The sequence below is a fragment of the Lucilia cuprina genome, chromosome 4 (genome assembly GCF_022045245.1).
Source record: "Lucilia cuprina isolate Lc7/37 chromosome 4, ASM2204524v1, whole genome shotgun sequence".
Lineage (NCBI taxonomy): Eukaryota > Metazoa > Arthropoda > Insecta > Diptera > Calliphoridae > Lucilia > Lucilia cuprina.
In genome coordinates, this window is record NC_060952.1 from 45,517,692 (window position 1) to 45,545,355 (window position 27,664).

The window sequence follows — 27,664 nt, forward strand, 5'->3', positions numbered from 1 at the left end:
ATCAGTGTGGTAAAAATCCTTTTATTATTACCTCTTTGCAAACTCAGACACACTACACTCCCTTTTATAACCATAAATTGTGAAATTTTAACCACAGAAAATAGTTGGAAAACGAGTAAGCTGAATACAAACGAAAGAAGTTGTATGAATTAAGACCAAATCTAAATTATGTATATCCATTTAGTTTCAGTTCTTTTGTGTTTTATTTCAAATAAGCCTGAATATTTAATATTCAGGAATCTTTTTGTGTGTTGTATTATTATAGTCGTTAGTTACTTTTGTGTGCTAAAATTTCTTTTTGTTTAGAATGTCATGCTTAAGAAGTCAGAGATTTTTGATTCAATATAAAAGTTTTATGACATAAAGAAACCGGGATTCCTTAGTTTTCTTCCAAATGGAAGTACCTACATACATTCTTATATGAGAAATCTTTACTTCTGTTTGTGTTTCGACTCAGCAGTTAGGTCCCACTGTTCCGAACTACCAATTTAACCTGTTATTTATGGTTACCCCTAGCCACCAAGCATCCCGGTGACTAGCAGCAGTTAGATCCTACAGTTCCGAACTACCCATTTAACCTACTATTTAGGATAACCCCTAGTCACCGAGTGTCCCAGTGACTAGCTATTTAAACATGTGCTTGTCCTACGAGAAAGTCAATCGTCATCCTATAGATTTCGAAGAGACAGCAAAAAGCTTAAGTTTTTTAAAGTGTTCACTCTCTCGCTTACAAAGGGGAAACTAAAGTGACAATTACGAATGACGAAATAGAGCCAATCAGGTGGTTAGACGTAAATACAAATCATTGTCTTTTTCGGATGCATTGACTCTTTATCGTACTGCTGGTTAGAGTCACTTTTGAATCTTAAAATAAAGAAATGCTTATGTATGTATTTCGTAGTTGTTTGCAAATACAGTTTGCTCTACAAGTTTAGGCATCTTATTAGGATTGGGAAAAAGTAATTTTTAAAGTGAAAATTGTTTTATTTATACAATTTAAAAAAATAATGCTTGGATATAGCCATTTCCAACATGTCTTCTTAATTTTGAGTAATTTTTCATTTTCAGGATAATTGCAAATAAACGGGTTCGAACGCTACAAAAATAAAAATTGTTTTTAAGGAAAAAATTTAAACGCCGATTTCAAGTAGTTTATTTTCAATTAACATGTTATTCTCATTTCTATTTTTTAACAATTTTTTTGTCTTAAATAACTCGTTGTTTAAAATCTAAATTTACAAATTTTATTAAATTTTTTTTTAATTAATTCTATTAATTTTTAATGGTGGAAAAAATTTTCCGGCCACCTTTTCTTTGAATAAATAAAATTTTAAGCATATAATATTAAGGTTTCTTAACAATTTATGAGACGCTTTATATGTTCAAATGTGACATTGTGTATTGTTTTAACATTGTGAGTAATCCATTACCAATTAAATTTTAATCATCAACTTAATAAATTTTCCACCAAACAGTTTAATAATTTGATTATTGAAAATTCGAATTTTTCTTTATTAAGTAGTAATTTTTATGAAATTAATGAACTAATCAAATTTTCATTTTGTCTCAGTTATTGACATAAATTGTTCTGATTAATTCGTTATTTGGAAAAAGAATTTTTTAATATTTTTTTACAATTTTTGTAATTGATATCATCATTTTGGTGATAGGTGTAAAACTTGATTGATACTATTATTTTTAAAATTGAAACTAATTTTCAGTTTTTTCAGTGTATATGAATTCACAGTGAATGTATTTAAATTGTAAATAAATCCGTACTTATTCGTAAAATTGTATATCTTTAAAGTATTTTAATAATCAACGGATTCTAGTGTATGTATAAATGAAGAAATTTGAATTTTCTTTCCATCTATATTAAGACTACAAAAAAATTACCAAATTTTTGCATTACGTCTTTATTAAAAAATGCAAAGAAAAAGAAATTTAAATATGGCAAAAATTTAAAAATTCTCATAAAAAGTTTGCATAATAATGAGGTTAAATTTACACGGTATTACAACTGCATTCTTTAATAGCCACGATCGTCACATCCAAATTTGTAAAGTTTTATAACAAGTTTATAAAGCCATATAGATCTCTGAACTCGACAAGACATATATTTACTAAATTTCTATACGTATTAACTTTGATATTGATATATTTAAAAAAGCTAAAAATTTTGGTTACATTTGCTTACAACATTAAATATGTATGTATTTCCACCAAAAAGTATTAATTATAAGGATTTTTAAATGTACAAAGTCTTGTGATTCTTCCATAAAGTAAAAGTGCCAATTAGCACCATTCACTAGTTATATTAATCGACTCAAAACATGATTCTGAAGAGATCAGTATACTTTAAGGTGGATATTGGACCAATACTTTTGTATGTTACAAACATCAGCACAAACGTATAATACCCTCCCCACTATAGTGGTGTAGGGTATTATAAGAAAGATGCGCTGAATTCGTATTTGGCCTTAAAGTGTGGTTTTCTAGATATCATATATTTAACTCTCTTCCTACAAGCCTAAAGCTTGTAGGAACTGAAAATTAAAAAAAGTACATTTTTGCTATATTTTGCCTATATTTTACTGCAATTTAACGAGACTTAAGCTATCATAATTTCTTTATAAAATTTTTTTTTTGATAAGATATTACTTCCTTGTGCTGAGATGTCGTCCTTTAAAATGTTGGCAAAATCTTTTTTGTAATAGTAGTGTACTCACACATTAGGTTAAATATCTTAATTTTAAAACCTTAAAAGCTCGCACTATAATATTGTCTTGAATATGGTAAAGAAGTTCTTTTTAATCTTGAAAACCTGGTGTGATTGAAGTCAGATATGCATTTTGTCGCCCTGTGGTATTTTAATATAGCTTTATTATTGTATTATAATTTCAGTTGCTGGGAACATGAAAAGGGAGAAGAAGCTAGGCACCCCGACGACATCGGAAGATAAAAATTCCCGACAAGTGTGTACCTGCTTCTCGCTGGTAGAAATATATGTATTATGTATATGTATTTATATCAGTTATACATATTTTTCATAATATAAATAAAAATAAATAATAAAAATGTAGAATTAAACGATTAAATAGTAATTATTAATAATTTTGTAGGTAAAAATTTGTCAGTAAAAAATTAGTCAGTAAAAATTAGTATCTAATGTTTTGTAGTTTGTTTTTTGATAGTTAAAATCAAAATAAAAATATTTATTTTTAGGTAAATTGTTAGTTAATAAAACACTAAAAAATAATTGAAAAACTCATTTAATTCAAATGAAATTTCATTTGTTTGAACTACATAATATTTTGCGTGTAGTTGTTATGACATATGATATTACTTAAAACATTGTGGCTTAATATCCTAAGGGGGACACAATAATACATGTTCAAATCAAAACTTTGCGCATTTTCAAAAAATCATTGTTTTGAGTCTATCGCTGGGCGTTGGTAAGCTGGACCGGTTATAAAAAAGTGCCCATTTAGCGTTTTTTTAATTTCCTTTAATTTTTAGTACAAAAATGTAACTCAAGTTCTTTGAAAAAGTTGAACATGCTTAAACTTCAGTTTCATTTTGTATGAAAAATTTGTTGACGTTTATACATACATACATACATACATACATACATACATACATACATACATACATACATACACACATACATACATACATACATACATACATACATACATACATACATACATACATCCATACATACATACATCCATACATACATAGATATACATTATGAACACCCCCTAAAAATATTGCTAGCATTGTGAATCCGGCATTAATCACATATTTTTTCGCCTAATGAAATCACACTTTTTCCAATCTAATAATTTAGTTATTTTAAAAAAATGACAACAGCACACACAACAACAAAAGTAGTTTTAATATTTTTATTGTGTATGTGAATAGATATTTATATTGGTTAGTAGCTGTTGTTTGTTAGCTTTTTAGTTCCGTTTTCCGGTGTGCATCATCAACTTTGTCTTCTGGCGTGTTTTTATATTCATTGCTTTTAATCCTTCATACATATATTTGTTTTAACTTGTCTGCCAGCAACAACCAATGCTAACAATGACAACAACATTGTTGCCACTGTTGGGCTGTTTGTTCATTTATGTTGTTCTGACGTTTATTTGTTCTTTCCTTTTTCATATTCGTTGCTACTTCATTCAGTCCAATTTCTTTTATTTTCGATTGCTAAAAGGACATGTACGTGTGAGTATTTCCTAACAATAAGTTTAGTTCAATTACAATTATGGCAAATTACTTTATTACATCCGTAATTGTGTGACCATGGAAGCGTGCAGTTTTTCGTCGTGTAGTTAAATTAAATAAAACGCCACAAGTGGTTTATGCTCCCCAAAGCAGTTAAAACACTAACAAATCCAAAATAAGAACAAATGAATAAGATGTATAGAGGAATAAAAATTTATGTTAACGACGAAATCTTTTTGTTTTAGGAAACAAAAAACCGACGGCATAGGACAGCACTTTGAATAATAAGTTGAAATATTTTTAGTTTAATACATACTTAAAAACTGTACAATTTGTTTAGATCTTGAGAAATAATTATATATGTTGAGATATATATCTATGTTTGCAATCACGGATGAGATCTAGAGACGTAAGTGCGAAATCTATTAGATGCTAACAAATTAAACAATATTGTTTTATATATACACTATGTAGATGAAGAGATTAACTAAAAAAGTCTCTTCGGAACACTTTATATAAAAAAGCCCGTATGAGGTTACCCGGCCGGCTGCTGCTACTTTAGACCCAAATATTAAAGATTACTCCGCCGAAGTAGAATTATCCATTCGCAACAAATCATTCATTCATTTATATTATATTTTTTTAATTTAATTTTTATTTGAAACAAACATTATTCAATTCAGAATATATTTTTATCGAAAGTTTTTACATATGTATGAGCAAATTTTAAAACCGACAGTAAATAAATAATTATGTAACTACAAAAAATTTATTTTATACCTATAACTATTTAAATATTTTGGTATTTTTATTGCATTAAAGATTATCGGCGGTATTTATAATATAAAAACTAATTAAATTAATTTTGGCATTAAAATCAGATTCATAATTTTTTGTTTTATAAAAGGTTTATAAAACGAAATTTCCATGCAAAATCTACTTTATAAACCGTTTATAAAATAAACATTTTGTTTGTGAATAAGGGGCTAACTAAGCAAGGAAAGAGTTATTAAGTCTGTTCGTTTACAAAAAAATGTTTACTAGTTTTTCCATTTTTACAATATTTTTAAGTTTTCTGTTTTTGAAAAAAAATATTTTTCTCTTTTACTATTTTTGGCTTGAATATTTTTATCGAGTAAAAAGTAGTAAAACAAAATTTGTTCTGTATTGGTTTGTTTGGAAAAATATTTAATACAATTTGTTTAAATTTTTTTCAATATAATGACAATGAAACAAAAATTACTTCTTATATTTTTGTTATTTTTTATTTTTCTTTTGTTTTACTACTTTTATTAGAAGTGTATTCAAACAAAAATATGTTTTATAAAAAAAAATGTTTATAAAGCTTTTTTGTTTAATTTAAGGTTGAAAACTAATTGGGGTTATTTTAAAAATTCGAATGCGCTTATAACCAAAATGGTGATACCTATTACCAAATTTGTAAAAAAAAATATATATTTTTTTCCAAATAACTAATGAATCAGAACAATTAATGTCAATAATTGAAACAAAATTTGACGTTGATTAATTCACTAATTGTATAATTTAAATACTTAATAAATATAAAATTGATTTTTTATCAATTAAAATATTAATTGCATCAATTAAAAATTTAATAAAAATAGTATATGCTGATAGTATACGACACTAAAAAATGTCTAGATACCTTAATTTAACTTAGATCCTAAAATCTATTTTCACTTTTCGAAACGGATTTTGGGTCAAAATCAGGAGATGTTGCGTTTAAAAGTATAAACTGGTCAAATTGCATTACTTTTAACTTTTTCTTTTTTATTTAACATTTGAAAAGGTATTAATTATGAATAAATAAATACATATGCATAATTAATTTATGTATTTAATTTCCATGTATTTATTTACTTTTGTATATGTGAAAATTTTTTATTTAAATAATCAAAAATTAACGAATATATTCGACATTACAATAGACAATATTTAAAAGAATTTTTAAGTAGAATATTTACCTTTAGTTTTATATTTTATTTCAGATAAAAATTAAGACTTTTCTATATTTATAACTGAGATTTTAAAAGATCTTCCATATTTTTAAAGTATTTTAAAATCAGGTTTTAAGAAATTGCGACTTATGGCCGGTGTTGTAAATTTAGCACTTTTAGTGCTTGATTTAGCACTTTTTAAACTCATTAAGCACCCAAAAATGTATCATTTTTGCTACTATTTATAATTTATTCTACATATTTTGTTTTCGTCAATGTTATTTGTTTTTTTTTTTTTTGTAAAAATATTACAAATTATGTGCAACATAAAAGTAATATCGATAAAGCAATATCGATTCGTATAATATTCGAAAAAAATTATTTATATATATTATTTATACTAATTCAAAAATTGTAAACATATTTTTCAAAGCAATTAATAGCTATCACTAAAAAATCTACTACCAACAATAATTGTTTTAATATGGGTATTATAGAGAAATTCACGTCACAGGAATGGAATATATCAAAAAACTAAAAAATACATAGTACATACGTTTTTAAGAATTTTATTAATATGTGTGGTTGGTTTTGTATTTTAACACAAAGTTCAAATATTTTTGTGAAATTAAGTAACAACTTTTAATTGAACTTTTATTGAACAGACATCAATTTTGGAAAACAATCAGTTTGTATTTAAAATTATTTTCGATAAATTTAATATATATTTTTTACTGGTTTTAAGAAGTTGGTTTAAAACTATGGACTAGTGTTGTACCAATGAAAATATTGAATGAACTAATATAATGGAATATTTTAAAAGTAATTTATAATCAAAATATTTTTCGACGGAAATAAGTCTTCAATTAATGTCGATATTACTAGTTCCAATGTAGCAGTTCCAATGTCTGAACTGGTTCAGTTTACTACCGATCTAAAAAGACTCTGCTACACTAATATGTAATTATATTGTAATAGATAAATAAATAAAACTACATATATATAAAATTAAATTTTGTGTTAAAATCGCCCCAAAATAAGTGTAAAAAACAATACTTTTTTAGCATATTTTCTATATTTTTAGTATTTTTTCAAAAAAATTGGGAAAAGTGTTAGATCTTTTTCCAATTAGGTTTTGACAACACTGCTTTTGGCTGTTTCTTAAAAAAGATTCATTTAATGGCTAAACAGATTTTATTTTAGGAGACCGGACAATACAGTTGTAGAGAAAAATTTTGCAAAACAATATTCATAAAAAATATTAAAGCTACTTTTTGGTGACTGTTTTTCAAATTTTGAATATACTAGAAATTTAACTTTCATCTTTTATATCTCACAAAGGAAAATTAAAAAAATATTATTTTGTCAGCATACCAAAATCTTCCTAAATATAAATTTAAAATGCAATACCAGCCGATTTTGACCCAACTTTCCAAAAAGAAGTAAGCCACAAAAGTAATAAATGTTGATCTTACTACCTACAGTAGAGCATGATAAAATCTAGAGTTTTTTACTTAAACGCCGGTATCTCAAGCATTTAACCAAAAATTTTGTTTTTTAATTGTATCCTTAAAACAAAATCTCAGATTTGAAAATCTGTTGATAACTACAAAACTTATACTAAACAATACAATTTTGCCGACGGAAAATTAACTTCAATCATTTGAGCGATTTGTGTATCTGGTTAAAGATTGTTATCGTTGAAGTTAAACATTGTCGAAACATTTCTCGCCTCTAAACATACTCTCACAAACAAAGGGGCACGCAAAATACAAAGATGTCTTTCCGCCTAATGTGCTTCTGTAGTGTTGCAAGGCAACTAGTATATAACTACTACAATCGAATCTACTTGTATTAGATAGACAAAATAAAGTTGCAAGACACTAAACAGCCTGAAGTCAAAACCTAAAAAAATAATAATAAAAACACCAGAAACAAGTTTATTCATCTGCACTCACACTAATTTCCGTTAATAAAAAAACAAATCTACACACATTTTCTTTAAAATTATTGCAGAAACAAACTCTCTTCTTTCTGGCATTTGTGATGTACACATTCAAATAAATCAAGTCAAATACAAAACGCGCCAAAATTTTCCATTTCAAAATACGCAAACTCTTCCTCAAAACAACAAAAGTGGGCAACATTCAACAACACTGAGCGAACACAAAAACGCTGGGTACATTGAAATAGATTTCTCGTTCAGCCATGTTTATTTATGATGTAAACAAACAATTAAGGAGAAAAATTACGACCTCTGTCGCAGAGCAACATACTTCTGCCACTGCTCAGTTTACATGTATTTCGAACGGCTGAATGCTTCGCTGCCGCCCGTTATATAAACTGAGAGCAGAGCTGCTCAAGTTCACTCAACAAATAAATCTCATTTAATATCCTTGGTTGTTGTTTATGGGCATGGTTCATCTCTGTCGCACCCTTGACATTTATGGGCAGCTGTTTCGGTCACACAATGTTTTATGGCTGCCGGGAATGCTTTATTGCCCATGTGCGTGCCATAACTGTTGGTTGTGCCGATGTTTATTGCGTGTGTGTTTTGTTATGTGTTGTTTCATTTTTGTTTATTCACTGTGCGCACTCATTTTTGTGAGAAATTTCTTGAAATATTCTCTTTCTCTCACTCTCCAGAAATGTTTTGTTTTGAGAAAATGTACGATGCGGTGTGCGTGTGTGTTAAGACCAGCTGTTTTTGAGATAAAACATATGTTGTGTTGTTTTTGTAGAAAAAGTAAGAAAATCAAAGGCAATGAAGAAAACCCGATTCATAAAAGCAAAACACAAAGCAACAACTGTGAAACGCTATAAATTTATGGCTACGTGGGGCTCCGCCTTTTTAGTGTTGGTAAACGTTAATTATATTTTTATATTTGGCACGTTATTGAAAAAAACTTTTCAAAATTTTAACAAATTATTAAGTTTATACATTTTAGCAGAAAAAAATCAACTATGTTGTATTTATAATTAATTAAAATATTAGAGCGTTTAACAGCACTGTGTCGTATATACAAATGTACATACTTATGAAATGACCTGTTAGATCTGTGAGTTGTCGCCCAATGGTAGCACGTGTTTCTTTAATTTATGAGGTTGCCTTTTTAAACCCAGTAAACAAAGTTGATTGTGTTTTAATAATACTATTAAATTTAATTGATAACTATGACACCAATACTGTGGAACCGACTTTTTTTAAGCTTAATAAAAAAGCCAGAAGTAACATAGGATGAACAATTAGTAAATATTGTTTTAAGCGATATCAACAGAAATTTTGCAGAAAAAGTCGTATTATTTAAGAATTATAAGGTTTTTTTTTACAAGCATTACAAAAAGGTACAATTTATTGAGAGTTCCGAAATTTTGACAAAATATAACCACATACCTATTACTGTTGCAATAAAAGGAAAACAAATTAGTATACATACTTTAAAGACGTAACATTTACGTTTGCAAAATAGGTATAAACTTACAGCCTGTTTTTATTTTATTATTTCATGATTCAATAGCCAGTGCCCGTGTTCTGTAATTCGAGAAAAAAAAACATTAAAATATTAGAGTCTTCCACTATTTAGTTGCATGATTTAAACAATTTTTAAACTGAACACATTACAATTAACCAAAATATATTTGAATTACCCTGTTAAAAACAAGAAAATTATAAATTTTTCGAATTTTTTGTCGATTCGAAAGTTACAGAACATAGGTATGTATATGTAATCGAAGAGCTGGGGGTTACTCCGTATTTCGATTCGAAAGAAAACGTTTTAATACAAATTCAATATGTTTTTCATTCGACCCCCTTTTAATTTATTGTACTTAGTATAGGCTTTCTGTCAATGTTTCTTGTTATTTGAAGTGACTTAAAAAATTTTAAATAAAAAGTACAAAAAATCAATTTTTTTGTCTGTTAGTAATTATATATTTATGATTCTGATTGGTGTTGCTATGGCTACTATCCCTGTCAACAATTTGTATCCAAATTGTAACCATAACGTTGAAACTAAAGTTTAAAACAATCTAATTTGATATAATCTGAGTGAATGAAAACTGACCCCGTTCGGAAGAAACTGTTCCGCCTGTTTAATACTCACTTGATGTGTCGATTTCTTTTCAGTTTCAAGTCACTTTTTTACATTAAAGTTCGTAAAAGTAGTAAATCTCCAGTTTTGCCATAACAATAGAGAAACTGGAAAGTGTTATGATTTTATGCTCTTTTATGTTATAAAAGTGACTTTATAATAAATTTTTTTATTTCTCCTTTTTTATGTTGATTTACACTCACTAATCTCTCACTGATGCTTTTTATATATTAAACTATGATTTTTATATATTAAAATTTTAATTAACACAATTTATTACAAAATCTAAATTTCACAATATATCACACAACTGATCACAAACACTTCTAAATTTTAAGAGCAAGAATGATTCTGCATTAAACTATCATCTAATTTTATTAAAAGGAGTTCATTTTTAAAATGTTTATTTTATCTACTTATTATCGTTAAATTTTTGCAGCTGCCATACAAGAATCACTTTCAAAAATTACGTAATTTTACTCATTACCAAGTAAAGATATCCGTATAAACTTTGGAACAAATAATCCCTTTATCTTCAGAAATATTACTATCAATTTCTTTTTGGCACAAATACTAAGAAATGATACTTTAATATTTTTTTGCGATGGGTTTATAATTTGGTTCATAGTCCCATACAATACTCATTTCAAAATAAAGCCATTGATACATTTGTCAAAATATAGCTTTTATATAAAAAATGCTACTGTAAAATTTTTCCACAATTGATCATAGCTCTGATACAAGGTACCTTCCCGAAACCAATTTTCCTTTTCCAGAAGCTTTTTTCACTTACAATATTGCATTCTAACTATTTAAATTTTGGGGTTTTTTTATTAGAAAACACGAGAAAAAATTATCTTTAATAATATATGATCAATTACAAAAGCAATAATATAAAAGTAGCTGGTGGAGGGTATTTAAGATTCGGCACATGCGAATATAACTTGTTATCTGTCTCAGTTGATTTCGACATTAAGCTCATACTTGTACAAAAACAAAATACCTGTTGTTTTTGTATCGTTGTAGTGATGCATGATTAGTGAAATTGATTTTACGATTTTGTTACATACAAATAAATTTTCATGTCAATTGCAAAAAAATGAGCTTTTTCACATTTTCACAATGTGTCAGGAAATTTAAAGGTTTGTCATGCCAACTGTCTCCAGGTTCAAGGGACCCATTTTATCAAATATTTTAAAGAATAAGAATATAAGAAAATTAAAAAAATATATTTCTTAATTCCTCGAAAAATACAGAAAAGTAAAATCGTTTGTATACTTTAGTGGCATATAAAACAATTACCTTAAATAAAATGTTTATAAACCATTTATAGTGTCTTGGAAGTCGAAGATATTTTACTACTAATAAATCGCTTATACAGAAATACCTATAAATGTACTTTATATCGATTTATATGTCTTGTTTAAAACAAAAATAAATTTAAAATTATCAGAATTTTCTTTAAATTGCATTTCACCCAGCAAAAACTTAAATTAAAAAGTATTGAGCTAAAAACTAAGCCTCTTTTCAATTCTCATTAGCATTGGATAGAAGTACTTACCACGCTCGATTACAAATCACTACTTAAAAAAGAACTTACAAATAAGAAGTTAAAAAGTTGTTTTGTTTAGAACGCAATATTTTAGCATTGTATTGGTAACCTATTTTTTCATTAAACAACAAGTTGCAGTTTTACATGACTCTCATAGTTTCGCTAAATAAGCAAATTAACAACATAGTTTTATATCATTGTCAGATTCGAGAATAATTAAACAAATTATGCTCAAAGGTTCCCTAATAAGAAAAAATGGAACTTGTTTCTCATCTGAGATAAACAAATTTCAAAGGAGCAACACAAATCAGAAAAAATTAGATTTTGTATTAAAATACCAAGCGAAAATATGGTTATATACGATTTATTGAACTAATAAATTTAATAAACTTATAATTTATTGAAACAATAAACATTACATTGGAATCAACAACAGATTATCCTATTAGGACACATTTTCCTAATTTCCATTTCTTCAATTACAATTTTCTCAATATCATTTAAACGAAATATTCAAAGTTAATATATATTAATTACTATAGTTTAGTTATAATTTAGCCGATTTAGAGCAAAGTTTAACTTTACTCGAACCACAAATTGTGTATGTATTAGAGTATTCAATTATTCGGGTTTTTGTCTTATTCGGTTTATTCGACAAATAATTATTTGAGGTTTTACGTTAGCCGGTTAATAATCGGATAATTAAAAATTATTCGGTTCTTCGAATAAAAGGAAACTAGATGATATTATTGCTTTTAATAACAATTTTCTTCATATACACCCTGTAACAATTTTAAATAAAGCATTAACACATGGAAAAGTTGATAAGCATTAGAAAATAGATCCCACTTATAGAATTGCGTACTCCGATTTTTATGTCCATATAAAAGGATTTCAAAGTTTGAAGGACTACAAACGAATATTTAAAATATTTATATGTATTTTATGATGCTGGTATCAAATGAAAGCTGGGAATCTGTACATTCTATCTATATTATTTATCTTTCTCACTTAGAGAAAAAGCGAAAAACAAATTAAATTTAAAAAGGTTTCATTTTAACTACTTTTTTGTGACACATTTTCTTAAAGATTTCCAATCCTTTCTTGATGATCTTGATGATTTGATATAATTTATATTATTTCGAAGCAGAGGAACTCAGCTTCATTTGAAATTAATATTAATACCAACTTTTTAATATAAATTTGGAATTCCATCTTTTGAAATTGGATGTCTTTTAAACTTTAAAGTCATTCTACATGAGCATAAGAGCTGATTATGAAAAACTGAGTACACAGAGTTAATACTAATGGTTCACAGTTTCCTGTACGCACAGATTTTTTCATGTTTGGAAATAACTTTTGCACGGTTTATAAACAAAAATATTATTTTCACTTCTTTCACTTAAATTCTTTGTTAAGTTTTTTATCAAATACTAGAGATTATTCCTGTTTATGTGAAATGCTTTTTCATATAAAGACTGTTTTTAAGATTTTCAATGAGTTCTAGAATTCATACGTTCCATTGAACACTAGTTCAAATATAACTGTTGCTGAAAACTTATTAGAAATACTTAAGAACACAACAATGTTCCCAAACAACTGGTTGAAAAATAAAAGCGATATAATTATTTCCATGATTTCTTTTCAAAAATCATCAAATAAATTTTCTTTATTATAGAAAATTGATTAAGAAATGAAGAAAATTTATTATAAAAATATTAAATTTTGTAGAAAATACATAGTAATTTTACTGCTAAATAATGAGTTTTTTATAATCGGTTAATTGATAGAAATTATTCGGTTTATTCGTTATTTGAAATCTGACAAATTTCATTTATTCGAACGATTAATCGTCAAAAATTAATCGATTAACCGAACGACGATTAATCGTTTGAATACTCTAGTATGTATACATATATCCGGAAACTGTTTGACATAATATTTACATGTATTGTTTGTTTTTAATGAAAAATTAATTACCTACTTCTAAGTTTACCATCTCGTGGGATTTGAACAGCAGAATTTTTAATTTGCAAATATAATCCGTAAGTTTCTTAAAATTTAAGTAGGTACCATTTTTTGTTTTTGTACACTTTTCATAACAAGTAAAATTACTTTAGCACACCCAAGTAGAGGAAATAAGATAGAAGGCCCAGAAATACAAAAAAAATGAACAATGACATAAAGTCAACAAAATTAATTACATACCTGTACGTTTTCATGTATCTTAACATAGAGAAAAAACATACATATTTACATGCACAAGTACATATTTACATGCACAAGCAAGACCGACTATTTCACATACTACTTAATGTCTTTGTTAAAAACTGTATTATTTAAGTTAGAGTTTTTGTAATAAACAGCTTATTAACTTTGCGACCTATGAATTGTGAATAAACCCACTGTAGGGTAAATAACATTTGCTTTAAATGTCGTCCATATAAACACACATGGAGATTATATGAAATTCGATCATGAAAAATGATTCAAACTTATGAGGTAGATATTCAAGCTGAACTAAACCTCCAAAACAAGTACTAATAAAGCAAACTCCAACAGTGTTCAAAATCATATCAATCTTTTGAGAGAGCATAGAGCACGAGTTTTAGCCGGAATTACCAACACCCGAATTAAATTATTTAAAGTGTAAAGGGTGTGATGTTTTTGGTTAAGCAAATAAAGATAAAATACTCGAAGAAACAGTTGTGATAAGAAAAGTAGTATACTAATGAAGAAAATATAGGTACTGGTACGAATATATCGATGCTACACTTATCTTCAAGTATACCGAACGTCTCAGAATCACTTTCATGAAAACCTGTCACTGTCTTAAAGGGTTATACGAATTTTTAAAATTTAAAATTGAAAAAAAAAAATACTTATAATATCCAGAGCAGATTTTGGAAGAAAACATGCATATATTCTAAAAACATTTAATTGCTAAATATACGACTGCAACTGTTTTATTTAAACAACATGTAGTATGAGCATCAAGTTGCCCACACACCTAACAGTACTCAAGAAGAATGGCGACCAGCAAAAACTATTAACCCAAAAAGACTTGAGTAACCAAATAAGTCTATGAAGGCACGTTTGTAGTCGTGTGCGAATGGTTTAAGATGAAGTTTCTGCTTTTTGCCAAACTCAAGCAAGTCGAAACACAACACAAAAATGTATAATAAGAAAACAAAAACATCATTAAGGAGCAAAGTTTAGAAGCCACACATGTTGGCATTTCCATGTAGAAGGATAAAAAATCCAACCAGTTTTTTTAGAAATATGAGCAAGTATGTGACCAAGCAGCCATACAATTAACCAACCAAACAAAGTTTAAGTTTTTCTTCAAAAGCCTTAAAACATTTTTACACCAATAATATTTGCAGTTCCAGCAAAAGTATCGGTTGCAAGTACAAGGTTTGTTTGTATATACATACATAGCTTGGATTTTCATACGATCGTACTGGTGCGATTGTGTGACAAACTATCTTAATGGGTTTTCTCAGCTTGGCGGCTGTTAAATGTGATATTAATTAATTGGACACTTAAGTTAACGACATTCCTACTTTTACTTCTTTTTATAATACGAAAGTATTTTTTGTAGTTCTTGCAATATGGTGGCGTTGGTGTGGTTGTTGGTGTTGGCTGCACTTCGCTTGAAATCAACTTGAATCGAGTAGTTTTTATTTACTTGACTGCACACCGAGACAATTTTGATTAATTGTCAAAATGGAGGTGGTAAGTTGAGCCTCTGTATGTTGGAGTGATTAATGTACTACACAAAACATACTTCCTCTACTTCAACTACAACGAGAATGTAAGAATGAACCATTACGAAACAAGCAAACAATCATCGAACAGTATTCAAGGGACTTGTATGTCTTTCTAAACCACAAAAAGTTTATACACAATTCCTATTACACTAAAACGGCTATGTACGTATGTACATATGTATGTATATTGAAAACCAAGATGTATTTGTATCATATGTTTTTATATTAAAAACTACAGGTAAAGTAAATAGAACTGCATACAAACATACATATGTATTTCGTTTTGCAAATTCCATTTGAATATACTATATATATACTCCTCCAACAGTGTATATTTAGTATATATATTTACAAATTTATATCAGATAGAGCTTTTTACCAACAATTTGAGAATTAAATTTTTTTATTGTATTTAATATCAATAAATATTATATTTTATGCAATTTAATGAAAACCAAACCCAATAAAGCCAATTGTTGAAAAAGCGACAGATTATAAGGTTTTGGTCCAAAATCAATGATATACAGTTAAACACGGCAATAAAATTGGAATTGTGTTCAGCATGTCCAAATAAGTAAAAAGACTTGTTTCGCAACAGAAAATTGTCAAAAATAATAGAGTTTGAAGCAATTTTCGGATATGATAGAGAATTTATTTTTTTATAAGATTTTTTTCATTAAACGATTAAGAAGTAATGAGATTAAAAAAAGTATACAGTCAAATATTTTAGACTGTCTTTAGAAATGACATATTCCAATTTGTCTTGGCTTTTAAAAAAACAGAATTTCTTAATATTTCTAAAAACAATTCACTCAAAAGTCTAAGTAATTTTGTTGCTCAAAATATCCTTGCAATTTCGAATGTATGTGGGATAGCTTGTTATGCATCTTGTACTTGCACAAATAGAAGTAAAGTTTATTTTATTTCTTTGGGGAGTTTATATAATTTCATTTAATTAGTTTGCGTTGCGAATTTTTGTTGTCTTTGTATTTTTTATTTATTTTTGTTGTTTCTTTTTCCTTTGTGCTACGTCTTTTGTAATTAAAATAAATTTTATGTTCTCTTCCACTATACCACAAGGATGTCAGTAAGTAAAAAAAGGAAAAATTACTGCATCTTGCGAAATAAACCAAAAAGTGAGGGTGGTCTCATGAATAATGGTTAGACAAACTATTTAGAGTTGTAATATTAAAGAACTTTTTTATATTATGTTCTTAAATTTTATATCAAATAAAGATAATTTAAATTATACTGTTATTTGTTATATCAAATGAGTTTAGTAACAATACTTTGGAATGTGTTATGTTAATCAGTTATTTGTTTTTTAACAACATGGAAATCGTGTTGACTGTTATTACAATATAACTAGATTGCCTTACAAGGTTGTTAAAAATATTTTATTTTATTTATACTTTGATCTAAATTCATTTGATTTTTTTCAATAAAGTAGTTAGTTTTTGTGTCAAAAAATTCTGTCTATGAATATTAATGACATATGATAACAATACGATACCGATAGTGAATTGAATAAGTGCGATGTCCTTTAATCAGAAGGGTTTCCTATTTATGACTATACCTAAAATACAGTTTACGCAATCTAATGAAAGTAAGAACTCACATTTAAGTTAATACGAATTAATTTAACGTAATGACATGGTTTTTTAGCATATTTTTAACATTTTATATTTTTTTTAACGGAATTGGAACTATAGTTGAAAAAATATTTTAATTATTTGATGTTAAGCTCTGGAAACGTTGCTAGATATACCACCCATTGAAACATATTTAATATATAGGTACCACGCATCTTGAAATAATGAAACAGTGGGTAGAACTACTAAGGAGACACTTTTTGTCGAAGTTAAATTAAAATATCTTGGAAGTGATGTTACTCCGGAAATAACATTCCTGACTAACACTGATTGGAAGATTCTTAGGAATAACGTTCAGGAAACAAAGTTTCTGAACACTGAAAAATAATTCATTCAGTGAACAATTTTTTCACGAAGTGTATTTTTTTGAATTTGACGTAGTATACATCCTCCTATCAACCTAACCTAACCTCGATGTTAGAATCTAAAAATATAAATTAAGTGGTAAATTTTTTGCAAAATCCATTTTCTAGTATAAGTATAGTGGCAGAGACCGCCAGTATTCACAACATCACAAAAATTATAGAATTTTTCATCCTTAGGATCAATGAAGATTGCCACACAAAGAATATCGTTATACTACTAAAAAGCTATGATCCAAATTAGTTATGCAAGAAAGCCTTTGTTGCGTTTTTTGGCTGTACTCTGCCAAGAGTGCTGAATGTCAACTCAAGGAAAACGTCTGTCTAAAATGAATGGAGCTTAATATGATTTCGAGCACAACTATAAATAAATTAGTTGAACAGATTCTGACGAATGTAGATAATGAAAAGATGACAGTGAACTATACCTCGTAACGTCTATGAACATTACTAAATTGCAGATTCTGACACGGGGTAATGACTACAATTACATTATAATTACAAATTCTTTTTTTATACCCCTCCATCACCATCAGTGGTGATAGAGGTGTGCAACACCAAGAAATATTAATCTGAGACCCAACAAAGTATATATATATTCTGAGTCGGAGTCGATTAAGCTATATCCGTCTGGCTGTCTGCCTAAAACACTCTTACATTAAAACTAAGTAAAGGAGGTAAAATTCAGCCAAAATTTTCACTATTCTCCTAAGCAGTTTGGTACTGAAAATCAGCAAAATCGGTTCACAACGTAAATGCTCGAAAAAATAAAGTTTTTTTTCGTAATTCTTAAGTAGTTTGCTCAAAAACTACAAAAGAAAACTTCCCATAGACCCCATACAAAATATATATTCCAATAAATTAATTTATAGTAAATAACTCCTTCAAATATATCGGTATCAAATATGAATAGAAATAATTCTGCCAACGTAGATCCGTATCGGTCCACATTTGGTCATAGCTCCCAAAGAAGGCCCGCTTCCGAAAAACACTAGACGCACATATTTCATTGATACAAAAAGCTATTGTGATAAACTTGGACACAAATATGTTGTGTCTACGTATAAATTTTACTGTAAAATGTTTCCCGGATAGGCGCGTAATTAGTCATAGCTCTCATATAAGGACCACTTCCGAAAATCACTTAATCGCATATATTTCATAAAGTAATCGGGATAAAATTCCACCTGAATATATTTCATAAACCAAATCGAAAATTAACGCACAATACGAAATTTTTTCCAGATAAGCCTGTAGTTGGTGTAAGGACCACTTTCAAAAATAACTCTAACGAATATATTTCACTGAATTTTAAAGTAATTGGTATAAAATTCGATTTGAATATGTTTTGTGTGAATGTAAACCATTTTAGCTTCTTTGTTTCCGGTTTGGCCCACTATAGGTCATGGGTCGGCAAATCTTGCTGGACCTAATCAAAGTTATATGCATAAATAATGGTACCCTGTTTACGGAAAAAATTTTCCACAAATATTTCTTGTAGGTAAGGTCTGTTTAGTATTGAAAATGGGCAATGACGGTCCACGTTTTCGCATAGACCCCATACAAATGGCCCCCGAAAAACAGCTTTAACAGTCATAACTATTTTAAAAATTAAAGAGAATAGCGACGATTAGTCAAATTCTCTTTACAAAATTTTATGAGAATCTGTTCATAATTGATGGTCCCCACCAAAAAAATTATTTTAACGCCTTAAAAATCGATATAAGTAAGTTTCTTACTAGCAAAAAGCTATTTATGTAATTCTATGAAGATCGGTCCATCATTAACTCTACCGTCCATATAAGGTTCCTCTCACAAAATGATTTTAACGCTCACTGGCTTGAAAGTACGAGTATAGTGCTAAAATTTGCCATAAATAAACTGTAAATAAAAATACAGTAGAAATTTTTTTTGTACACGAGAATTTCAAATTATCTATACTCAATGCAGCAAAACTATTATTATAATAATGTAAGAATATTTTACACCACGATCCACAAACTTAAACATTTAAGTAACAACAAATGAAATCTTATTTAAAATAATTTACAATGACAAATATCATGCTAAATTTAGTGCTAAAAAAATCGTTTCCATACATGTGATTAATTTTCAAGTTCGGGAATGGAGGAAACATTTATACGAAAGGAAGGAATGATTAAACAACCTCTTACATGAACGTTGAATAGAAAACAATTATATTTTCTTCTCGTTGTCTTCCTTTAAAGAACCAGAGCGTGTGAAGCCTTTTGTTTGTAAATGAAAAATGTGAACTGTTATCAAATAATTGCTGGCACTTGAATTGTACAATTAACAGACAAACAAAGTTATAGTGCACACATACATATGTACGTTTCTACACACACGGACTTATAATGTCGTAACCCTAAAGGGTTAAATAGCACAGTGTGGGCATATTTATTATCCAACGTCTTTTGAAAAGTTTGTGAGTTTATTTTAGTTTCATTTTAGAGTTTATCCAAAAATAATAAAAAATTACGAAAATAGTACACAGCATCTATGCATTCTCATATCATTTGGTGTCCTTTTATTCACACTGACCCCTTGATTATTTCATGAGTTCGTTTATGTGTTTTTTGCTTGGTTTGTAGGTAGTTGTATGAGGTTCTGAATTTTTATAAAACAACACGAAAAAAGTATTTTTTTATTTTGTAAAATATATACGTCTCACTATGTGGCATTTAGCCCGAAAAACTGGAAAAAAGTGAAAACTGAATTAAAAGAAATTTAAAAATCGAAATTAAATACAGAAAACTGAACATAAGATCATATTTGATTATTGCTTATCGAATGCTTTTATGTGCAAATATGTAAGTGAAATTTCAAAAGAAATTTGTATGGAGGCTAGTCAAAATCAAGGACTGTTTTTTTACCAAAAATTAGTTAGGTTTAACATTACATCTAATTGAAACAAACACTATTAGAAAATCAAAAAAATTTAATAATTTTGGCTACGTTTTTAGTCAAAACGTAACTATGTGCGCCCGTACAAATATATTTTTTACTCCATCTTAAGTAATTTAAGTAGCGGTAAATGTGGTACACATTCGTTTTATCTTTATGGTCGCGTTTAGTGAGTACGAAAGAATTATTATACAATTTTCACTGTTAAATAAATATTTATTCTTCTTTTTTTCATTTACAGGAATTTCTCTAAGTTTTATATGATGTATTAGGGAGTTGGAAATAATTTTTTAGGGATGTAAAACCAGTGTTTGGAAAACTACGTTTGCTAACAATTGCTTTAACTACTGCTACAAACAATTGTCTGGAGTTGTAGCAGTAGCATATGTTTTGTTTAATAATCATACGTTTTTATAACTATTGCTACTTATAAAAAAGTAAATCTCAAATAAAACAGTAGTAATAAATCAGAAGCAATTTCATTGCTACTTTTGATAAGTAGCAATATAAATCTTTACTACTGGTTGATTGTTCTATTTCTACCCAATAATTGAGGTAGCAATAGAATAAAATTAAAAACTTAGACAACAAAAAACAAGTAAGAAATAATAGTCGGACAAGGCTGACTTTGTAATACCCTACACTTGTTACAAAAAGTAAAATGTGAATTAGTTTTCATAATAAAACAAGTTGAATTGTATCTTGCCTGTGATATATTTAAGGTATTTATTGTTGAATAAAAATGTGGACATTTAATTCAAATTTTGAATTATACATAATTATGAACTAAAAAGCCCTACTCCAGCGTCCAGTTGTATGTGGGCTAGTTGAAATAATGGACCGATCTTAACCATTTTCAATAGGCTTCGTCTCTGGGATAATAGAAGATCATGTACCAAATTATCTTCAAAATTGCGACCAGTAGTTTTATTACAAGGACAGACGGACATAACTAAATCGACCAGAAAATGATCCTGGTAGCATACACCACTAAAGGGTACCTTATATGGGAAGTAGAGTCAATTATGGAACGTTCCTCATACAATTTAGTATAGACATTTTTACTTATAAAATGCTTACTTAAGCAGAATTTCAGTAGGCACGTATTTTTAAGCCAGCAATGGGCGTTAAAGTAATTATTTGATTCTTATAAAATTTGGTTAAGTGAATTTTTCTTATATTAAACTAAATTATGCTAATTTCATTTTTAAAATAGTTTTGACTGTTTCAGCAGTTTTTGGGGAGGCCTCTTGTATGGCCATTGTCTATACCAAACAAACAATACTCTATTGTGCTTTCAGCAGACAGACATTATTATATCGTCTTAGAATTTTATACTAACCCAGAATAAATAAAAAAGGAAAACATAGAACATAGAATGATGAAATTTAGTATTTAAAACCAGAAATAAATGAGAACATATAAAAAGGAATCTTTTGGCACTTATCAGTTTTTTGAGTTTTTTTATAATTAACCTCATAAACGATAAATTATAAAAAATACTTTCTGGTACTTTTTACTAATACTTTTCTAGTTTTCTATAATATTGAAGCTAAAAACATAAAATTATACACACAGCATTCTTGTTAAATAAAGAACCCTGATTTTAAGAAAATCTATAGGACCCAAGAAATGAAAATTTAATTTCTAAGTTGGGTCAGCCCATATGTATGTATTAGGGAAGTCAAACGGGACTGGCTATAACAAATCCCGGGATCCGGGAACTTTCATAATTTAACTACATACTTACATATACAAATAAATATCAAGTTCCGAAATTTGACGTAAGCACTTTTTATAAACAACACAACTATAGTGGGGAGGGTATTATGCGTTTGTGCTGATGTTTGTAACACCCAAAAATATTGGTTATAGACACACCTTAAAGTATACCAATCGGCTCAGAATGACTTTCTGAGTCGATCATGTAAATCTTGTATGCACGCTACAGGTCGCAATTTTTAAGATAATTTGATGAAATTTAGCACATACTTTTTTTCTTGGTTCAAGGACCAACGCTATTGAAAATGGTTGAACTTGGTTTATTATTTCTCCTAGCCCCCATACAACACTACCCCCCGAATCGGGCCTTTTGGCTAATATTTACGTTAAATGTTCTATTATGTCAACAAAAATCTGCAAAACTTAGTTTTATATTACGATAAATTACAGTACTAATTTTTATAGTGATCGGGCCTCATTTGGCCTTAGCCCAAATACAAACTCCGCTTCAGAAAATGTCTTGAAGGTCAAAATTCACTTATAATTTCTAATTAAACGATTAAAATCTTCATAAATAACTTTAAGGTAGACGTGAATAGTATACTTTCAGGTGGGTATGTTACAACATCAGAACAAACCCAATATACCCTCCCCACTAAAGTGGTGTGGGTATAAATACAACAGGGCAAAATAATTAGAAAAAAGCAACGAGCTGCGTTGAATGCTTATCTGACCTCAATCACATCAGTTTTTTAAGATTAAAATGAACTTCTTTACCATATTCAAGACAATATTAGAGCGTGAGATTTAAAGGTTTTAAAATTAAGATATTTAACCTAATGTGTGAATGAATTACTACTTTTAAAAGAGATGATTTTGCAAAAATTTTAGAGGACAATATTTCATCACAAGGAAGTGATATCTTATCAAAAATCATTTTTCACAGCTCCTACAAGCTTTAGGCTAAGATATCTCAATGAAGGAAGATAGTTAATAATATGATACGATATCTATAAATCCACATTTTAATGCCAAATACGAATTCAGCGCAGCTCTCTCATTACTTTAAGCAAACGAGCAATAACTCTTACCTTTCCTTTCAACCCCCGTTAACTTCGCAATCTTGAAAAGATTTGAATGTGATGATAAAAATCTGTTTAATAAATTTAAAATCTTTAATTAGAACAATAGGTCGTATTCTTTCAATTAATACTTACAATGATATTACGAGATTTGTTTCTCAAAATCAAGAAAAAAGAAATATGTTTTGTATAAAATATTTTATTTGACAATAAAACTTTGTGTACTTTTTATACCCTACGCCACTTATTGGAGAGGGTATATTGGGTTTGTGCTGATGTTTGTAACATACAAAAATATTCGTCCTATACCCACCTTAAAGTATACAAATCGGCTTAGAATCAATTTCTGAGTCGATTAAGCTATGTCCGTCCGTCTGGCTGGCTAGCTGTCCATGTAAACCTTGTGCGCAAGGTACAGGCCGCAATTTTCAAGATAATTGGATGAAACACGCTTCTTTTGGCCCAAGGACCCAAATAGGGCCTTTTGACTTATAATTAATTTAAATGATCTATTTTATTAACCAAAGTCGACAAAACTTAGTTTTATAGAACTTTAAATGACACTACCGATTTTTATAATGATCGGGCTTTATTTGACCCTATACCCCATACAAACTCTCCTTCAGAATTCACTTACATACACTAATAACACTTTTAAATTCTACATAGAAGAAGACTTAACTCCCCCTACCAACATTTTTAAAGATAGGGCCATATTTTGCCATACTCCCCTTTGAGCCCTCTTGTAGAAAATATATTTTTTTGCCAAAGTAAAAATATTCCGAAATTAATTTAAAAACAAACAAAATGCTTTATTTTTAAAATAATCCCCATTTTTAACATACATACTGACTGGTGTAGGGTGTCATATGGTCGGCTACGCCCGACTATACTTGTTTGTTACGTTTTTATAGAAAAATTAACCGACAAAAATAAAGGTACTGAAAAAAAACATTTTTTTCATAGTTTGTTTTTTAAATAACATGTACAAAAAGTTAATAAGTTAGTTTCTTTGTAAAATTACTGAATTATCATTAGTTTTCAACTTAACAGAAAACTTTTTGAATAAACTACAATCGGTTAATGTAACAATTTTTTTACTGTGGTTTTGTAAGTAATAAAATATTTATACCTTACACCACTATAGTGGGGAGGGTATTATACATTTGTGCTGATGTTTGTAACATCAGGTACAGGCCGTAGTTTTCAAGACAATTTGATGAAATTTAAGCCAAGCATGTTTTTTGGCTCAGGGACGAAGCATATTGAAAATTGTTGAAATCGGTCCATTATTTCACCTAGCCCCTATACAACAGTACCTCCCGATTTGAATTTTTTATGCCACGTCAAATATTCTATTATCACTCTAAAAATTGGCACAAATAAGTTCTATGTAAGTATAAATGACACTGCAGATTTTTGTAAGGATCGGCCCTTATTTAACCCTAGCCCCCATACAAACCCCCTTCAAAAAATGTCTTAAACGTCTAAAATTGACTTGTAACCATTTGTATCGCAATGAAACTCAACAAAACTAACTGTTATTTAAAAATATATTTTTTCCCAAATTTACCGAGGATCGGCCCATATTTGACCTATATAAATTTTAGTTTTTTTATCAATAAATTGCTTAAATATGTTGGAATTATGGTAATATTCAACATAAAAGTTTCTTTATAAAAAATAAAAATTTTAAAAATATACTCATGATGTAGGGTATTATATGGTCGGCCATGCCCGACTATACTTTCCTACTTGTTTTGAAAGATGTCCAACTCGCATCACATTGAGCGACTATAAAGCTCCTAACGGAAATTATGTAAAAAAGGCATATAAAAAACAATTAAAAGTGTTATATTCGGCCATGCCGAATCTTATATACCCACCATCAAATCATTCATGTTTATGTAGAATTTTACTGATGTCCTCACATTTTTGAGTCAGTAATAAGTCTTAAAATCATTTACAGAAGGGGACCTTGATAAGGTCAATTATGGACCCATCCTCATTGAATTCAAGAAAATGATTTTAGTTCCTATAAAACTATTTTATGTCGAATTTTATTGCTATATATATATATATATATATATATATTATATATATATATATATATATATATAATATATATATATATATATATTAATATATATATATATATATATATATATATATATATATTATATATTATATATATATATATTATATATTATATATATATAATATTATATATATATATATGTTATGAGCAGATATAAGCATTAAAGTCAAGGGGACCTTATATGGGAGGGTAACACAAATAATTGGCCTATCCTTATAAAAAAGGAGATTTAAGTTCTCATTAAACATGTTTATGTTCAATTTCACCGCTATTGATACAATTCTTGGCGATAAAGTTATTTTCTGAAGGGGGCCTTTTAACAGGGCTATGTGAAAACGTGAACCGATATTCTCACTTTCAATAATGATCGACCCCTTTAAAATTTGATAGGGAGATTTTGGCTCGCAGAAACTTGTTTATGTAGAATTTTGTAGTAATGAGCGATCAATTCATTGTCTAAAGGGGACCTTATTTGGGGGGTTAGACAATAATGGACCCATCCTTATAAAATTTAAGAAACTGATTTTAGTGCTATAAAACTTTTGTATGTCAAATATTATTGTTATATACATACATGCTTCTTAAGGTAGATATGAGCATTAAAGTCGTTTTCTGAAAGGGACCTTATAGTGAAAAAAGCTATCTAAACACCTTTGTAGGGTATAAAAATTAATTAAAATTTGTATAGTTGTATAATGAAAGTGAAACTTTCATTATAAAACTATACAAATTTTAATTAATTTTTATACTCTACACTACTTTAGTGGTGTCAAAATACTGGTCGAAATTTTAAGGATAATTCAGTAAAATTTGGTACATGATCTTCTATTGTCCCAGGGATCTCAACCATTAGATCGGTCCATTATTTCACCTAACCCCCATACAACTGAACCTCCTAATAGCTCTTGTAAACCTTGTAATTAAACTACAGGTAGCAATTTTGAAGATATTTCAATGAAATTGGGCACATGATCTATGGCACCGTAGACCGTAGAAGCCTATTGGAAACGGTTAACATCGGCCCATTAATTCACCTAGCTCCGTACAACTTAACCCGCCGAATATGGCTTTTAAGTTCATAATTATGTTTAATATACTCGTATCTCGACAAAAAGCTACAAAACCAAGTTCTATACTAGACTTGATGACCCTCATCAATTTTATAATTATAGGGCCTCATATGACCCTAGCCCCTATGAAAAGCCCCATCAAAATTTTACTTAAATGTCCACAATTTTATTCAACAATAAACGGCTTAAGTATATCTGAAGCAAGGTTCAATTCAGCATAAATGCTTTATTATAACATATAAATCACATTTTATTTTGTAAAAGGTGTAGGGTATTATATGGTTAGCATCGCCCGACAATAATTTCTTACTTTTTAAAATTTAAAATTGCACAGTCCCAGTCAAATACAAGTTATTTAAATTAATTTAACAAAAATATTTGCAGTTATTACATGCCAGTATCTCTTTTTATATATGACAAAAATGAAAACAGCATTTTTTAGCACTTAATATCGCAATCTCTTCCAGATACTGGTGTCATCCCAAAATACAGGTTAATTTATCAAATTTTTAACACAACTGGAAAACAAGAACATGATTAATTTCTGACAAATTAGAAACAGAAACAACAACAAAAAAATGCGACACACCCCGACTTTTAAAACAGAAAAAGCAACAACTGAAATGCGAAATTTTTTACAAACATGTTGTTTTCACTTGCTGGCAAACAGGATGTCTTGGTTGGGATTGGATAGTGGCTTAAAGTCGTAATTCATTGGAAAGGTGTCTCTTAAGTTTAGCTTAGTGTTGCTTTAGTGCGTTTGCGTCACTTCGGTGCACTGATAAACGAGTTCAGTTTTGAAAAATGACACGATACGACACCAAAAATGGAAAAAGAAGTGAAATAAATGCCAAGTTGAACTCGATGATACACTTGCTTAAACCTGATTTAAGCGAGACCAAGTTTGGCTCGTGATCTTTATTTTTGATTCTGTTGATTTTTTTTTATTTTCTTCCTCTCCAACTGGGTAGAAAGGCACACGAACAATGATCGATGGTTAGTTAGTTCCTGTGGGGTTTTTACGCAGTTAATAAACTGCTACAATCGTTTGCAACATTTTTCATTCTTATCAAAACAACTCTCAAAAGGGTGACATTCATAATTTTTTAAAAGATATTTTTTGCAAAGATTTATTGATTCATGGTC

At 28.5% G+C, this 27,664-nt stretch overlaps 1 long non-coding RNA gene across 1 annotated transcript in view; it reads right to left on the minus strand.

Annotated features, from left to right (window-relative positions):
• The window catches only part of LOC124419349, a 131,203-nt gene extending 107,616 nt beyond the window's left edge, over nucleotides 1-23,587 (minus strand). The window contains exons 1-3 of the long non-coding RNA XR_006940505.1: nucleotides 23,486-23,587; nucleotides 23,360-23,421; nucleotides 9,674-9,723 (exon numbers count right to left, since the gene is read on the minus strand). This is a non-coding gene — a long non-coding RNA (uncharacterized LOC124419349). The remainder of the gene's footprint in view (nucleotides 1-9,673; nucleotides 9,724-23,359; nucleotides 23,422-23,485) is intronic.
• Nucleotides 23,588-27,664: the final 4,077 nt, after the last annotated feature.